General features: G+C 35.9%; 1 long non-coding RNA gene across 1 annotated transcript in view; it reads right to left on the bottom strand.

Moving 5' to 3' along the window:
• Positions 1–4,621: 4,621 nt before the first annotated feature.
• Positions 4,622–16,728, bottom strand: part of LOC140594803 (uncharacterized) — a 65,197-nt gene continuing 53,090 nt past the window's right edge. Inside the window, exon 3 of the long non-coding RNA XR_011996131.1 lies at positions 4,622–7,182. This is a non-coding gene — a long non-coding RNA (uncharacterized lncRNA). The remainder of the gene's footprint in view (positions 7,183–16,728) is intronic.

Here is a 16,728-nt window from a genome sequence, read left to right as displayed (position 1 = left end):
TCTTAAGTTTCTTTTTTTTCTTGCCATGCCAGAATGCTATTTATTTATTATTTTTTATTGGAGTTCAATTTCTTAAGTTTCTTAATAAAATTCTTTACATATCAAGCAAAGTTCATAGTAGCAAACAGATTTTTTTTAAGATTTATTTATTCATGAGAGACACAGGGAGAGCATAGAGAGAGGCAGAGACCTAAGCAGAGGATTTGATCCCAGGGCTTGATCCCAGTCCCAGGGTTTGATCCCAGGACTCTGAGATCACAACCTGAGCCAAAGGCAGATGCTCAACCCCTGAGCAACCCAGGTGCCCTCAAACAGATTTTTTTATATGGAAATATCTAAATGTGAGACAGGAATCCATCAAAATCCTAGAGAACACAGGCAGCAACCTCTTCTACTTCAGCTGCAGATGAACTTCTTGCTAAACACATCTCCAAAGGCAAGAGAAACAAAAGCAAAAATGAAATACTGGGACTTCATCAAGATAAAAAGCTTTTGCACAGCAAAGGAAATAGCAAAACTAAAAGGCAACCCACAGAATAGGAGAAGATATTTGCAAATGACATTTCTGATAAAGGGCTAGTATCCAAAATCTATGAAGAACTTACCAAACTCAACACTCAAAAAAACAAAAAAATCCAGTAAAGAAATGGGCAGAAAACATGAACATTTATCCAAAGAAGACATTACATACAAATGTCTAACAGACACATGAAAAAATGCTCAACATCACTAGGCATCAGGGAAATACAAATCAAAACCACATGAAATACCATCTCACACTGGTCAGAAAGGCTAAATGACCAACTCCGGAAACAATAGATGTTGGTGAGGATGTGGAGAAAGGAGAACCCTCTTAAGCTATTGGTGGGAATGCAAACGGGTACATTCTGGAAAACAGTATAGAGGTTCCTCAAAAAAGTTAAAAATAGAGTTACCTTCCAACTCAGTAATTGCACTAGTAGGTATTTATCCAAAGAATACAAACATAGTGATTTGAAAGGGCACATGCACCTCAGTGTTGATAGCAGCAATATCCATAATAACCAAACTATGGAAAGAGCCCAGATGTCTACTGGCAGATAAATGGATAAAGAAGATGTGATACATACATACATACATACATTCACATAATGGAATATTACTCAGCCATCAAAAAGAATGAAATCTTGCCATTTGCAATGTGGATGGAACTAGAGAGTATTACACTAAGTGAAATAACTCAGAAAAAGACAAATATCATATGATTTCATTCATATGTGGAATTTAAGAAACAAAACAGATGACCATAGGGGAAAGGAAGGAAAAATAAGACTAAAACAGAGAGGAAGGCAAACCATAAGAGATTCTTAACTATAGGAAACACACTGAGGGTTACTGGAGGGGAAGTGGTTGGGGGGCTGGGATAATTGGGTGATAGGCATTAAGGAAGGCACTTGATATAATGAGGACTAGGTGTTACAATCAACTAATGAATCACTAAATTTTACCCCTAAAGCTCATAATATACTGTATGCTAACTAGAATTAATTTAAATAAAAAGTTTGAAAAAAAAATCTATGTTATCCTAATGATGCATGTTTACTTTTAGTATTATCATGGTCCTTTTATTTCTTTATTTCATTTGATCCTGCTCTTAAGAATTATTTTTTATTGTTACAAAAAATGGAAATCTCTAACAGATTTTAAGTATCTTCCTCAGTTACCTCTTTCACATAATGACAATCTAATTTCTTTCCTCCAGTTTCATTGAGATATAATTGGTATACACCACTGTACAAGTTTAGCGTGTACAACATAATTGTCTGACCTACATATATTGTGAAAAGATTACCATAATGTTTAGTTCTCATCTATCATCTTATATAGATACAATAAGCAAAAAACAAAAAAGTTCCTTGTGATGAGAAGTCTTAGGATTTACCCTCTTAACTTCACATGTATCATATAGCAATGCAAACTATAATCAACATAAACCGTACATTACATCCCTATTACTATTTATCTAGCCATTAGAAGTTTGTACTTCCCCTACCGGGGTACCTCCCTTCCCCCACCTCTCATAACAACAAATCTGACCTCTTTTTTGAGCTTTGTTTTTAGACTCCACATGTGAGATCATACAGTATCTGTCACCCTCCAACTTATTTCACATAGCCTAATACCTTCAAGGTCCATCCCTGTTGTTACAAATGTCAGGATTTCCTTGTTTTGTTTTTTTATGGCTAATATTTTACTGTGTGTGTATATCACAGCATTTTTATCCATTCATCTTTTGATGGACACTTAGGTTGTTTCCCTGTCTTGGTTATTGTAAATAATCCTATGAACATGGGGGTGTAGATATGTTTTTCTTCACATTGTAAATTATGCCTAATCATCCCTAGCTTAAATTTTCTTGCCATCATTTATTTTTCAACTCATACCAACCACACAGTTGTGTAAAACCCCCTCTATTAAAGGGTACCAAATAGATCTTCACGTTCACCCCACAACCCTTGTAGTTCTCATCCACACTAGACGATATATTCTTTATTTAAGACTCTTGGTTTTGGTTTTTCTAAGTTTTCTCTCTACCTTCTCTTTCATATGTTGCCTCCTTCATCTCAAGATCTCTAAGAAAACTAATGCCCCAATTTTCTCCATGACTCTCTTCTTTTTCCTTTCTCTCTCTCTCAGGAATCTTTGTTTTTATCACAAAGGTTTTCCAAATCTTTTCTTCACCCTGTACCTTTCCCAGGCTCTTACACTGAATTTCTTCCTGTTAAATAGCTCCATAGATGAACTTCATTTCCCTCTAAACCAAATACCGAGTGTCTATTAATGGCTTATCATCTTCCCTTTCACTCAATATTTAATCTTTAGATTTTTTTAAACTTCATTCTTACAATGGTCCACAGATCAATGTGTTCTTAAATTGAGGTCTTAAATTAAAAGATTAAATAACCTAAATAAAAATCATGAGTCAGGGTTTTTAAAAATGCAGATTCACTGCCTCACCCTGGACTAACTAGGATTTCACAGGAGAGTCTGGCAACCTGCTTTTTAAACAAACATCCCATCTAGTCTTAGGCACACTATGTTTAGGAACTAGTGCATTATATCAAGTATCATCTAATTCTGCAGATTCTACCTTGTCAATGTTTCTCATTTGGTTCTCTCCTTTCCTGTGGCCTTTACCCTAGTTTCAGGCTGCTTAATCTTTTAGCTGGACATCAGTAATAGGACTTCCTTGCCTCTAGGATATTTTCCACTCTAATTCATCCTACACACTGGAGTCTTATTAATCTTACTAAGTCACAGCTCTGTTCATATAATGTGACAAGAATTTATTGAGAGCATACTATATACTAGGTGCTCTAGGGCAGGAGGTTCCAAATGGGGCTGATAATCAGAGTCATTAAATGAAAGAAGCCTTTTCAAAATAGATTCTCTATCACCCCTCCAGGCCTATTAAATTAGAATCTCCAGAAATAGAGTTGAGAAGTTTATTTTTAAAAAGTTCCCCAGGTGACTCTGATACTTTTGGGCAACACGAGATTGGTTAATATAAAGACTAAGACATTCTTGTGTATTTCAGAGTATACTGGGAAAGATGGGAACATATACAAATAGCTACCATATAATACGTTGATTAATGCTGTATAACAAGTACCATGGGCCGTAGGAAAGATTAATTCTAACTGCATTAAATAGCTTTAATAACACACCTAGCTGGAAGAAATCTTTTCCTCCTCTAATTTCCCACAGTACTTTATCTATAATTCTCTTAAAGTCTCACTTTTATCTTGCACTATAATTATTTTTGTCTATGTTTCATGTCTTCTACAGTGTACTTCAGGGCAAAGCTTTGGCTTTAGGAGGGCAAATAATCTGACAAGGAATTTTTTGAGTTCTAGTTTATTTACAGGATAGACCTGTATCAAAATAAATAAACATAAATCATGCATAATTATACACTTAATAAATAAATAAAATCTCAAAAATAGGATGTCCCCGTAACTCTCAGATATATGAGGCCAAATTTGAGGATTTTAATCACACTACAGCATTCAGTAAAGTTCTTTCAACACAGCAGGTACTCAATATAAAGTTATGTATGAACCAATGGGATTTGGGGAAAAATGCCTTTGGATATAGAAAAACATACTTAATATGTCCAGCATCTATCATAAAAGGTTATAGATTCCAAATGAAATAATATGCTGGTGGTTTTTGCAAACCAATGCCTTGTAAGCCAAAACCAGTTATTCTGTTTGTTTTGTTGGAATAGCCCAGTATTATTAGGGTGTTTGTTTATAAATTTTAATTTAAATGTCTTTCGCTCAGGCAGATATTCTGATTTACCACAGGCTCTACTACTTCCTATTATCTCACATTAATCTGATTACATATTTATGTCTATATAAATGGTCTAAATAGGAGAGTGCTAATCGTGTCAGACAACTGCTCCCAACCATTTGTGCTTTTTAATTGTTGCCTATTATGGGCTGGACTGTGTGCAGCCCCCATCAAACCCCCATATTCCTATGTTGAAGTCTTAACCTCCAGCTCCTCAGAATGCAGTCATATTTGAAGACCAGATCTTTAAAGAGGTAAATAAGCTTTAGGATAGTATGAATCGTGTTTTTTTTTAAATATTTTATTTATTTATTCTTGAGAGACACAGAGACATAGGCAGAGGGAGAAGCAGGCTCCTTGCAGGGATCCCGATGTGGGACTTGATCCCAGGACCTGGGATCACGCCCCAAGCCAAAGGCAGATGCTCAACCGCTGAGCCACTCAGGCATCCCTGAATCGTGTTCTTTTAAGAAATTCGGACACAGAAGTTTACATACATATAGGAAAGGCCATGCAAAGACCAAGACAGAACATGGCCATCTATATAATCCAAGGAGAGAGGCCTCGGGATGAAATCAACCCTAACAACTTGATCTTGGACTTCCTACACTCTAGAATTGTAAGATAATAAAATTCTACTGTTTAAGCCCCCCCAGTCTGTAGTATTTTGTTAAGGGTGTCTGAGCAAACTAATACAGCTACCCAACTATATTTAATATTAATCTTAGGCATTTTTACATCAAAATCATGTTTACCATGTGCAAGTCATTCTGCCAGTACACTGATAAATATCATTCTAAGCATCTTAGAACCTAGTAGATGATGCAAACTATACGTACAATACATTTAATCAACATTAAGAAACATTACAAGATCCAAAGCAAAAATGCCAAATAAAGAGCACATTATAATTCTATATGTGGGCTACATCTCAAAAACTTCAAAATTTGACCTAGGTCTTGAAGGATAAGTAAGATTCAGCAAAGCTGTGTGGAAAGGACATCTGGGTGAGAGGAACAGCATACAAAGTCAAATGTCTACTATTTGTAGAAACATTTTTTCCAAGTATAAGTACATCTAACAAGTCCAAGTTTCCTTTCTCAACCCTAAAGTCACTATACATTTTTAAATTAATGACCAAATCCTTATAAAATTTAGGTTTTTCCCTGCCAGATAAATAACAGTCCAAATGACTTTGTTCAGTACAATACTGACATCCAAAGGACATTCTAGTTCATCTCTAAGATCTCTTGGGCATCTGCTAAGATCTAGTTTTATCTTCAAATGATCTGCGAAGGCAGTTAAGGTGCCCCTGGAACATTCTCTTTTGACGTTCTGGCCAGTTTTTTCATCTCTTGCCTATATATCAAACCTTATCACATTAGAATGGCTCTACAATGCAGGTGGTCTGTGTTTTCTTAAGTGCCTCCTCTTCTGCAGAATGTATTACACAGTTCATTAATGTTTCATACCTAAGCATTCTAATGTATTTAATTTTTTATTTAATGAAATTTCTAACCTACAGGCTGAGGAAGTTATTCAAAAGGTCTCATCCAAGCTACAGGAAAAGTGCTCATTGGCAGGGAGTTTTGAAGATGAAATATTAAGAAAGAGGTTGGAGGGACCTAAACATAGATAGATCTAAGCCTTCATAAATACTTCCCTGCCCTAATTCTAGAGGAATAAATTCTTCCTGATAGGCAGGGAAGTTTTGGTGAAGTTTTCTACAAGACTTTGGTGACAAGAATTTAACAGTGACTTTTGCTGCTTCTTAAAACATGTGTTTCTAAGCAGCAAGATCTTTTTAGAAGAATTATGTGTCTTTGAAGAGCCTTATTTCCCCCCTATCATTTCAACGTTTACTTTCATAAGTAAGACTGGAGTGAGACCAACACCGTCCAATGAGATTCACGTTGAACCGAAGGCGCCATACTTAGCACCTAGCTCCAATTATTTTAGATTACAACGATTCTCTGAAAGAAAGGAGACAGCTGAATCGGTTGGATTCCTGGAACGGTTTAGGCTCAAAGCACCTGGCTATTTTACCATCTGCCTTCAGATTTGGGGGAGATCAGGAATTTAAGTCAGAGAAGCTTTGAGACTGTACAGAAAATTTGAAAATTCAGGTCTTTGTCCGTTACCAGATTAAGACGGAATTTGGCAGTCAGGAAGAACCAAAATTTTAAATTTAACAGTACGTCGAATGGCGCCCGTGTTTTAAAACTACAAAACGTGTACAGTGAAGTAAAAAAAAAATCCGCACTCTAAGAAGTTACTGAACTTTTTTTTTTTTTTTTTATCACCCGCTCCTCTCCTTGAGTGACGAAGTGGACTAGGGTTTCTACAAACCCTTATTTAAGGAGAGGGTAGGGTTACCACACGCTTACCTTAGGGCAACAACTTGCACTTTGTAACTGGACAGGAATATCGTTTGATGACAGGGAAGGGTAAAGGAAACGGAGGCCTGTGGCGGGACCCCACCGCACGCCCACCTTTACTCTCGAGGAACCTGCCTCAGCCCGCCCGCTCCTCCTTCAGCTTGGCAAGGCTGCTTTTCCCGCGGAGTCTCGTCTTCCGGCCACAAGTCACCTTGGCCCGCCCACCCGGAAGCCGTCGTCTTGGCAACAGAGTATCGTCCCGCCCCCATTTCCCTCGCCACGCCCACCGACTTGGGCGCCTGGCGCTAGTCTGGCTTTGATTGGTCCATCTCTCCCTCACTCTACGAGACGTTTGGGGCGGCGCGACTCCAGACCTCGTATTTGAATTTGTGGCGCGTAGAGTTCGTGAGGTGCTGAAGGGTGGCTGGGCGTCTTCCTGGAGCCTGGGATCTTGTGGTGAGCGACCCTGAGGGGAAAAAAATGACAAAAAGGATGGCCGGAGGTGGAGGCGCCCTGAGTCAACGTGGCCGTCTCGAGGTGGGAGACTTCAGCCGAGCTGCGTCAGTCGCCTGAGGCAGGACCTCTCTTCGCGTCCTCACAGCCTTTAGGTTCGTCCTCGCGTATTCCCTGCGATGTGGACTGCACGTCGGCCCTCGGTCAGTCGCCCCTGAAGGAAGGCCCCTCCAAACGCCACCCTCCCTCTTTCTTCAGTGCCTCTCTCTTCCCCCGCTCCCCCCCCTCCGCCCCCCGAAACAACCCTCGAGCCCGGAAGCGCGGACCCCCCTCGCGTCAGCTACACTCGATTCCCCACAGCCGTCCTTCATGGGTTATATCCTCGTCCTTCTCCCCTGCAGAATCAGAAACTAGGATCTGCCCTTGACTGTGGAAAAATGTGCTTAGTTTTAGAAATAGGGCAAGGCTGGCTGGTTCTTTAAGCAATGTAGGACGTAGTCTCTCCTCTATTTCCTGAAAGAGGGTATATAGAATTGGTATTATTTCTTTGTTAAATAGAATGCAGCATTGCATTGGCATTTTCTTTTAATGAAAATAAGAAAATGAGAACATAGTTTACTTGCTTACGTCTTAACATTTCTGTCACTTCATTTCTTCTTGTAGGTCTAAGTTTATATCATTTTTCTTAGGTCTGAAGAACATCCTTGAACATTTTATAGTGTGGCGTGTTGGTGGTGGATTCTGTTACTAGTTATTAGCTTGAAAATGTTTTTATTTTGAATTTTGAACTGTATATATGATTTTGGTTTTTAGCACCTTTGTATTCTTGTTTCTGTTGTTTTTAGTTAGATATTTGAGGTTGTACTCTGTTCTCTTGTATGTAGTAATGTGCCTCTTTTTATGGCTGAGTTGTAAAAAACTTTTTAAAGGTCTTATTTATTTATCTGACAGAGAGCAGAGCAAGGATTTACATTTTAAAACATATTGTTAATGAAATCTTATGCAGCCTTTTGTGTCTAGTTCATTTCACTTAGCATAATGCATTTAAGGTTCATCCTGGTTGTTGCATGTATTACTAGTTTACCCCTTTTTGTCTGTTGAGTAGTATTCCATTGCATATATGTACCAAAATTTGTCCATTTACCATTTGGTAGACATTTGGGTTGTTTCCAGGTTCTGGCTCTTAGCAATAAAGCTGCTATGAATATTGGCTGATAGGTCATTGTGTGATTATAGATTTTTATTTTTATTTTTATTTTTATTGGGGGACCATACAGGAGTGAAACTATTGGGTCATATGGTAAAAATATTTTTAACTTTATAAAATACTGCTAATTTTTTTTTCCAAGTGGCTATTCCTTCTGTTTTCTTATCAGCAATTTAAGATTATTCTCATTATTGTACATTCATATCAGCTCTTGGGTGTTATTAGTAGTTTAAAACTTAACTATTCCACTACATGTATATTAGATATCTCATTGTAATTTTAATTGCATTTCTCTGATGACTAATGATGTAGAGTGTCTTGTGTATTTATTTGCTTTATGTATAATTTTTTTGGTGAAGCATCTTTTAAAATCTTGCTTATTTTTTATACAGATTTATCAAAGTAAAATTGACATGCAATAAATCATATATATTTAAGTTGTATATGTTTTGATAAGTTTTGATATGTATTTACACCTGTCACTACAATCAAATTAATAGACATGCTACAAAATGGATGATCCTTGAAAACATACTCAGTAAAAGAAGATAATCACAAAAGGTTATGCATGGTGCGAATGTATACAAAATGTCTTAATAGGCAAATCTGTAGAGACAGAATATACATTAGTGTTACTAAGGGACTGGGAGAGGGAGAAGGGGAGTGGAAGTGTGGTTTCTTTTGGGGGATGATAAAATGTTCTGGAATTAGAGCTTGTGATGTTGTGTAAATATTCTAAAGAACTACTGCGTTGTTTTTTAAAAGGAAAATTTATGGTAAGTAAATCTGTTTTTTAAAAAGAGGGAAGGACACCTGGGTATCTCCGTCAGTTAAGTGTCCAACTCTTGATTTTGGCTCAGGTCATGATCTCAGGGTGCTGGGATTCAGCTCTGCGTCCAACTCTGCACTCAGTGGGGAATCTGCTTGGGATTCTCTCGCTTCCTCTCCCTCTGCCCCAACCCCCACTCATATTCTCTCTTTCTCTCTCTCTCCAAATAAATAAATTCTTTTAAATGAAAAAACCCACTAGTTATGATCCATTAACGGACTATTCAAACAGCATTACTTATAATTGCAAAAGCATGGAAACTAACTCAATGTCCATCAGTAGAAGAATGTTTAAAAAATGAAAAACTTGGGATCCCTGGGTGGCGCAGCGGTTTAACGCCTGCCTTTGGCCCCGGGCGTGATCCTGGAGACCCAGGATCAAATCCCACGTTGGGCTCCCGGTGCATGGAGCCTGCTTCTCCCTCTGCCTGTGTCTCTGCCTCTCTCTCTCTCTCTCTCTCTGTGACTATCATAAATAATAAATTAAAAAATTTTAAAAAAATAAAAATAAAAAAATAAAAAATGAAAAACTTGAATGAAAAATTGAATGAGAAAGTGAAGAAGCTATTAAAATAGTCAAGCAGAGAAATTTGTATCAATAGGATGAATCTCAATCCTAATTGGAGGAAAAAAAAAAAAGATTGCAGAGGAATCCATAATAGGTATAATACAGAATTAAAAATTAAAGTATATAGAGGGCAGCCCAGGTGGCTCAGCAGTTTAGTGCCGCCTTCAGCCCAGGGCATGATCCTGGAAACCCGGGATCGAGTTCCCCGTCAGGCTCCCTGCATGGAGCCTGCTTCTTCCTCTGCCTGTGTCTCTGCCTCTTTCTCTCTTTCTCTCTCTGTCTCTGTCTCTCATGAATAAATAAATCTTTAAAAATATATATAGAGATAATATTATGATTTAGTAAAAATATGAAAAAATAATGGGATTATAAACATTAGCTTCCAGAGAATAATTGGTTGTGGAGATAACTTGTGATACGTACTTGTAGCAGGGAAGAACAAAAGAGCATTACTAAGGAAGAATGCATAAAGTGCTTTAACTGTATTTGTTAATGTGTTATTTCTTAAGCCATGTGATAGGTATACAGAAATTTTATTTTTTATTTTTATTTTTTTGAAATTTTATTTTTAAAATATTTTAAATAATTTTTATAAGGAAATATAAAAGATAAAGCAAATGAAGATGGAACCATAGAACCTGGAAAGGATAAGTAAGCTAAAATTTTTTTTTTAATTATAAAAGAATAACAATGTCAAATGTAGAATTGAGAAAAGGATGCTGAGGGAGAACTGATTTGCGTAAATGAAGTTATAATTAACTTCTTTTAAAGTTATGTTTTCCTTTGGGAAACCAAGCAAAAATATAGAGCAAGATGACCTGGAAGCAATTTCACTAACATATATTTTGCAAAGTGGTACTACTCTTAGAAGTCAAATCAATGCCTTCTAGGAGATTTTAGTCAAATAGTCTCAGAGGAGAAAAATATAAGGATGTTGGATAATAGGAACATGAGATCTTTCTTACATGGCATAGGAGCTCAGTTATAAGATAATCAGAAGGTACCCAGACAAACAGATTACACATGTGAAACAAGAGGATACTTGGGTGGTTTCTGGGTGTTTGCTATCAGAGCCCATTCTAGTATCAGGGAATACTAAAAATTTGATCCCTGTTCACAAAGAGGAAAGGAATTTATTCAAACTATACCATCAAGCCTTTTGCCTCTTTATAAAGAAAGGACTTTGTAGAAGCTGTGAGTTCAGAGGGCTAGGGTTATTTAAAAAGCACTACCCACAGAGATAAATGAAGAAAACAGGAATTCCAAGAGACTTCCAAAAACCCAGACCTGCAGAACATGGACAGGGATTATACAAATTCTGTACAGTTTCTTTAATTTAGTGATATTCTCTATGTCGGATCAAATGATACCTCCCTCAAAAATATGTTCAAGTCCTAATCTTGGGTATTTGTGAATGTGACCCTATTGGAAATAAAGACTGTGCAGATATAACCGAAGTTAAGATCATACTGATCGGGACTCCTGAGTGGCTCAGCGGTTGAGCGTCTATCTGCCTTTGGCTCAGGCGAGATCCCGGAGTCCCAGGATCGAATCCCACATCGGGCTCTCTGCATGGAGCCTGCTTCTCCCTCTGCCTATGTCTCTGCTGTTCTCTGTTTGTCTCTCATTAATAAGTAAATCTTAAAAAAAAAAAAATCATACTGATTTAGGGTGGACCCTAATCCAGTGACAGAGTGTCCTTATATAGAGAAAGGAGAAGGAAATTTAGGGAAGAAAGGAATAAAACAAAATCCTAAGACGTGTTTCTATAGTAGTGAATAGCCAATTTATGACGAATACCCTAAAGGAGTCTCATTTGTTTTTATGAGGAATCCTCAAGATTCCTTAGAGTGACTTTTCTAAGTATTTGACCTTACTCTCAAAAGCAGTTATCATTGCTTTAAAAAAAATAATAAGCAGGAATAGTAATAGCAAAGCAACAGCTAAACTAACATTTATCGTCTTCTAGTTATCTCATTTGTTTCTTTTGATAACAATTATTCCTCTTTCATAGATGAGGAACTGAGGTCACTGTTAAGTTGACTTACTAAAAATAAAATCAGCATCTCAAAAAAGACATCACCATCTCCCAAAAGAGTAAGAATGAAGAAACAGAAATTCAGGCATTAAATAGTACTGGTTAACAACTGTCTGAGATTCTAAGCTTAAGAGATGTTTGAGAATGGAAGGGTGAATGCAGACATTTTAATTATATGGTCTGGAGTTAAACTCATGCATCAAGTATCTTGTAGCTGCTATAGGAATAAAGATGTAAAAAAAAAAAAAAGAAATAAAGATGTGATTTTTCAATCATCGTCATTCTATAAAGATGACACTTTATTACAGTTTGCTAGTTTTATTCTCACATTTAAAAACTACAGGTAGTTTTTTTTTTTTTATTTTAACTTATATAGCATGCATTTTTGTTCTCTACTAATGAAGATCTATCTGGAACAATATATACAACTCACTGAATCTTCTTCAGGTTAAAGAAGCTTTAAAACTATCTGCCATCATGAGACTTCTAAGAGTATACATGGAACCAATTTATATTAAAAAATAGATATTTGGAGTGCTTGGGTGGCTCAGTCAGTAAAGCATCTGCCTTTGACTCAGGTCATGATCCCAGAGTCCTGGGATTGAGTCCCACATCTTTTTTGCCTTCTGTATATCTTTTTTGATGAAGTATCTGTTCACATCTTTTGCACTTTTTGCACTTTTGCACAGATGGCCATAGGGCAACTTAAAATGCTACAAAACTCATTTGTTGTTAAAGGAGATTTGGCTGTTTTTCTTGAATAATCATTCCCTGAACTGCTGCAAGCCTTTGGTTAATTTCTAGCATTCTGAAAAAGTTTATTTTAATAGTTTCTGTTAATGCTGTCATTTTTTTTTTTTTTATGAAAGAGGATTTTCAGAGGTCTTGAGGTTATCAGTGATGTCCACCTTCCTTTTTGTGAACAATGACACAAAATTTATAAGTTAGTGCTGTAAGATCTGGAAATATTCCATGCCTGTGGAATAGGACAAGATCTCAATTAATTTACCAAGGAAGGTAATAGGCTTGCTACACTTGTATAAATGAAATCTTTCCACAATGTTACACTCATTGATAAAGTATCAAAATTTATCAAGATGTCTCAGAGTGAAGTTCAACCATGGAGGTATGGTATCTTTTGAATTTCTTTCAATTCAACGGAATCTTACAGAGAAGTCTCTGCTTCTGATCCTTGATAGGCCTAAGCTACAAATAGGAAGAAAGATGGAATCTATGGGGTCAGAAAAAAAAAGGCATAAAAAAAACCCCTAAGCATGTCTAGAAAAGAACTGTGGCTACTGGACTAACGACCTGACTGAAATAAATTACATAAGCCAAGCAACTTTTTGAGAGAATTGTATATTTTAGTTTACTAAGCACATCACAGTTTTCCAAACTGATTGTACCAATTTGCACTCTCACAAATAGTGTATCAGTTGAGATGATTAATCAATCAATCAAATAGTGTATTAATCTGGGGCACTTGGGTGGCTCAGAGGTTGAGTGTCTGCCTTCAGCCCAAGTTGTGATCCTGGGGTCCTAGGATTGAGTACTGCATCAGGCTCCCCACAGGGAGCCTTCTTCTCCCTCTGTCTATGTCTCTGTCTCTCTGTGTGTCTCTCATGAATAAATAAATAAAATCTTTAAAATAGTGTATTAATCTTGAAGCAGTTATAGTAGTAGTTTAATTGGCATTTCCTTGGTATCTAATGAAGCTGAACATTTATGCTTTCTGACCATTTACGTTTCTTTTTTGATGAAGTGTCCATGATTTTTTATTGTTTTGGTTGTTTGACATGTGGTAGAGTGTCAGGTGCACAAATCTTAAGTGTACAGTTCAGAACATTTTTTATTGTTTTTGGCATTTATATATACATTTAGATCAAGATATAGAACATTCTCAGCATCCCGTAAGTTCCTGTTTCATTCCCAATTATTACCACTTATCTTCCCAGAGATAACTACAATGTTCTCATTATTATCGGCATCAGTGAGGTTTATTCCAAATTTTTTTATTGTGGTAAACTATACATAATATAAAATTTATCATCTTACCCATTTTAAGCATGCACTTTAGTGGCATTAAATACATTTATAATGTTCTCCAACTATCACCACCACCATCACTCTTCAAAACTCTTTTCCTCTTGTAAAACTGAAATGCTATACCCATTAAACAATAACTTATTTCCCCCTTCCTCAAGCTCCTGGCAACTGTCATTCTATATCCTGTCTCTGATTCTACTATATATGTATATACTGCTGTATATAGTGTGTATACTGTCTACCTCACATAAGTGGAATCATATGGTATTTGTATTTATGTGACTGGCTTATTTCACTTAATGTCCTCCAGGTTCATCCATGTTGTGGCATATTGCAGAATTTCCTTTTTAAGGCTGAATAATATTCTATTGTATGTATAAACCACATTTTGCCTGTTCATTCATTGGTTGATGGACACTTCATTTGCTTCCATGTTTTAACTATTGTACATATTGCTGCTGTGAACATGGGTATACAAATAACTCTTCAAGACCCTGCTCTCGATTCTTTTCAGTATAAATGCAGAAGTAGAATTTCTGAATTAGATGGAAATTCTATTTTTAATTTTTTGAGGAACTGCTGTACTGTTTTCCACAGTGGCTGTACCATTTTACATTTCTACCAACAGTGTACAAGAGTTCTGATTTCTCCACTACTTTCACCAACACTTGTTATTTTCTTTTTTTTTTCTTTGTTTTTTGATAGTTGTCCTTTTAATAGATGTGAGGTGGAAGTCATTATAGTTTTGACTTGCATTTCCCTAGTTCCTAGTGGTTTGTGATACTGAGCATCCTTTCGTGTACTTATTGGGCATTTATATACCTTCTCTGGAGAAATATCTATTCAAGTCCTTTGCCCATTTTTGAATCAGGTTGTTTGTCCTTTTGTTGTTGGAATTCAGAAGTTCTCTTTACATTCTGAATTTTAATTCCTTATTAGATTAGTGATTTGCAAATATTCCATTTTATGGTTTGCTTTTTTATTCTGTGGGTAGTGTCTTTTGTTGCACAAATTTTATATTTTTCATGAAGTCTGATTTATATATCTTTTGTTATATGTGCCTTTGGTTGTCATATACAAGAAATCATTGCCGAATCAAATGTCATGAAGTTTTTGCCCTGTTTCTTCTAAGTTTTATATTTTAGGTCTTAGATTTAGATCTTTAATCCCTTTTCAGTTAATTTTTATATGTGGTTAGGTGAGGTCCAGTTTCATTCTTTCACATGTGATATCCAGTTTTCCCAGCACCATTTGTTGAAATGGCTGTGCTTTCCCCATTGAGTGGTCTTGCTACCCTTGTAAAAGTCGTTTGATCAAAGTTACCTAATTTGTTAGTATATAATTCTTTATTATAATTTGTTATCACACTATGTATTTCTGTGGTTATCTTTTGTATTATTTTCCATTTCTCGTTTTGATTTTTGAGTCTTCTTTTTAAAATCAGGAAGTGTGAGTCCCCAGCTTTGTTCTCCTTTTTCAAGATTGTTTTGACTATTTGAAGTCCCTTGAGATTCCATGTAAATTTTAGGATGAGTTTTTCTATTTCTTCCAAAACATCATTGGGATTTTGATAGGGATTGCACTGAATCTGTAGATCACTTTGGGTGGTATTGACATCTCAACACAGTATTAAGTCTTCTAATCCATGAGCATGAGATGTGTTTTCATTCATTTGTATTTTCTTTAATTTCTTTCAGCATTGTTGTGTAATGTTCATTGTATAAATCTTTAATCTTCTCAGTTAATTTCTAAATGTTTTAAAATTTTTGATGCTATTATAAATGAAATTGTTTTCATACTTTTTAGATTATTCATTTTTAGTGTATAGATGTAACTAACTTGTGTGTTGATTTGTATCCTATTTCTTGGCTGAATTCTTTTATTCTAAATTTTTTTGTGGCATCTGTAAGGTTTTCTACATAAAAGATCACATCATCTGTGAACAGAGATAATTTTATGTATTTTCCAGTTGGGATATCTTTTTTTTTCTTAAATGCTCTGATTAACATCAATTCATTTTACCTCATTTTGAACTTCATTTACAAGTATGTGCTATTTTGTGTCTAGTGTCTTTTACATAAAATAACACATGATGTCATTGAAGACTTTGCTGGATAGTTCTAAAGTTATCATGTGGAAGACCCTTTTTATTTTGTTTTAATTTTCTACTTCTATTATATGGGATCAGAGAACACTATTTATATTGTTTCTACTTTATGGAACATATTGAAGTATTCTTTGAGACATAATATTTGGTCAATGTTTGTGAATGTTTCATGTACACTTGGAAAGGAAAGTATTTGTTGTGGGAGCTTAAAAATCTAGATACTGGCATAGCTTTGTTTAGTTTATGACTTCCATGACTTCTTAAGGAAATTTTTTGTACATTTGTCTTATACTGAGTTTTGGTATATTGAGGTCTTCTGTTTAGTTTCTTTCTTGCATTTTTATTTCTCCTGGACTCATGTTATCAAAGTAGTTGCCATGTTATTTGGTGTGTAGATATTAATAACTAGTATATTTATTTTGCATGTGGTCTTTAGGTCATAAAATGGTTTTTAGTATGTAATGTTTTGGGGGCTCGGCTCTACCATGTCTAATATCAGAACTAAAACACCTACTTATTTTTTTCATTTGCCTTGAAAACCTTTGTACCCTATATTTTTACTTTTTGAATCGCTTTATTTTATTTATTTTTTATTTTTATTTTTATTTTTTTCAAATATTTTATTTATTCATGAGAGACACAGAGAGAGAGAGAGAGAGAGGCAGAGACACAGGCTGAGGGAGGAGCAGGCTCCATGCAGGGAGCCTGACGCAGGACTCGATCCTGGGTCTCCAGGATCATGCCTGGGCCAAAGGCTGCGCTAAA

This window comes from Vulpes vulpes, chromosome 12, assembly GCF_048418805.1.
Source record: "Vulpes vulpes isolate BD-2025 chromosome 12, VulVul3, whole genome shotgun sequence".
NCBI lineage: Eukaryota > Metazoa > Chordata > Mammalia > Carnivora > Canidae > Vulpes > Vulpes vulpes.
The sequence above is the reverse complement of the archived record's forward strand: the minus strand, read 5'-3'. Positions and strand labels throughout refer to the sequence as shown.